At 39.1% G+C, this 2,177-nt stretch overlaps 1 protein-coding gene across 1 annotated transcript in view; it reads left to right on the forward strand.

Annotated features, from left to right (window-relative positions):
* The window catches only part of OXSR1 (oxidative stress responsive kinase 1), a 215,762-nt gene that overhangs the window by 121,159 nt on the left and 92,426 nt on the right, over positions 1 to 2,177 (forward strand). The window lies entirely within an intron of this gene.

Below are 2,177 nucleotides of genomic sequence, written 5' to 3' on the forward strand. Positions count from 1 at the left end.
GGAATGGGATGAAATTTACTCTTCATCCACTGTAGGTAGTTATCTCCTGCAGTTGTAGCCAGATGTATACATATTAGTAATTATAAATTGAATCTGAATCTTTTTAAGGATTTTTTTCTTTTTGAGATTGAGTAAAAGTTTACAGAGCACATTTGTTTTCCATTCAACAATTCACCCATTTTGTTTTGTGACATTGATTGCAATCCCTGTACTGTAATGGGAACTCTGGTAGTGTAGTGCCTAAGGCACTTGACTGCTAACCAGAAGGCTGGCGGTTCAAACCCACCAGCCACTTCTTGGAAGGAAGGTTGGGCAATCTATTTCCATAGTGATACTGCCTTGGAAACCCAAGGAGGGGTCGCTATGAGTCGGGTCACTCTATAGCACATAATGGCAACAAAACAACAATAATGTAACAGCTCTCTTTCCTCTTCCTCCCTGTTTACCTTTTCCCTCTGTCCTTCTTTCCTATGCATTCCTGCTTTGCCAGCTATCTCCCTGTGCAAATGCTACACTTTTGCCCTCCCATGATTGACTATTCTAAGGAGTGTACCTACCTAATGTACCTAGTTCACCTTGTAGGCCTGACTGTTGTTTGGCTGAAAATTCAGTTATGGGAGTGAGTTCAGTTCCAGGACTGAAAGGTGACAGGGGCCATCATCTCCAGGGGTTTCACCAGTCCCTGTCCTATCAGTAAGCCTGGTCTTTTTGATGACTTTTGAGTTTTGTTCCACTTTTTCCTCCCACTCTATCCAGCATCTCCAATTTTAAATGGAAGTGTCAATTTATCTTTAATGTGAAACTGAAGAAAAATTAGATACTTGTTTCTTCAACACAAAATAAAAAGATCCCTGAAAGATTATGAAAAGAGATTGGATTCATTATGTTTTTTATTAAATTGCAAGTTTCAGTTTTACATCATATGATTCATTCTATGCTGAGAAAAGGGAAATGATGTGATTTAACACTTTTATGCATCTTTCACTTCCCAGTTTTTGTTGCTTCTATAATCTTTGCTTTGCCCATATATATAGCATTTACTTTGATTTACAACCACAGTTCCCTCAGTTGTTTAGTCTTAGTTCTCTATATTGAAATGGATTTACTGCTCACGTCTAGTCCTTTTATCATGGCTTCTCTTTTCCTGAAGAATTTGGTGTTCTTTTCTCGTTCTTGTCAGGATTATCACATGCCATACCCTGGTAAATGAAGCACCTCACTTAAATGACTCTAGTAACCTATTTAAATTTTGGTTAAGCCAGGAATTTTCTTTGTTCAAAATCTTTTCTTTCTTTTCTTCATCTTGATGGCAGGACCAAATACTAAACATGTGTTGCATCTTGGTCTACCTTGCATGCCCTACCCCCCAAATTTTTTTTTTTTTAAATTAATGAGGACCCATTTCCTCTCTTTAGTTGATGTCATTAGTCTTTAGCACAGTGCTGACTACATAGTGGATACTTTGTAATTGATTGTTAGATAAGTTTTTGAAGGAATTGGCAACTAATGGACTTGTCATTGGAGCTCTGATGGTATAGTGCCTAAGGCATTTGACTGCTAACCAGAAGGCTAGTGGTTCAAACCCACGAGCCACTCCTTGGAAGGACGGTTGGGCAATCTACTTCCGTAGTGATACTGCCTTGGAAACCCGAGGAGGAGTTGCTATGAGTCGAATGCAACTTGATAGCAGTGAGTTTGGTTTTTTTTGGGACTTGTCATACCACAGTCAGTGTTGTTTTGGGAAATGAAATAAGGAAGTCAGAAGAAGAAAAAAAATTGGGAAATAATTAATGATGAGTTTGGTTTTGGACTTAATTTGCCAATATTATATTCAGATGCCGATACCTAATAACTCTAAACTCACTCACTGCTGTTGAGTTGGGTCCAACTCATAGGGACCCCTCTTTGGATTCCTGAGGCAGTATCACTATAGAAGTAGATTGCCCAGCCTTCCTTCCAAGGATTGGCTGGTGGGTTTGAACCGCCAGCCTTCTGGTTAGCAGTCAAATGCCTTAGGCACTATGCCACCAGAGCTCCCTCCTGCTGATACCTAATAGGCAGAATTAAATGCATAGATTTGAAGATCACCCTAATAGAAATGATTAAATGTGTACAAACAAATGAGATTTTAGAGAATTTTGCATTGCTGAGAAGCAGAGATCCAAAGACAGAACTCA

This window comes from Orycteropus afer, unplaced genomic scaffold (genome assembly GCF_000298275.1).
Source record: "Orycteropus afer afer isolate SDZICR_OR568_19922 unplaced genomic scaffold, OryAfe1.0 scaffold00142, whole genome shotgun sequence".
NCBI lineage: Eukaryota > Metazoa > Chordata > Mammalia > Tubulidentata > Orycteropodidae > Orycteropus > Orycteropus afer.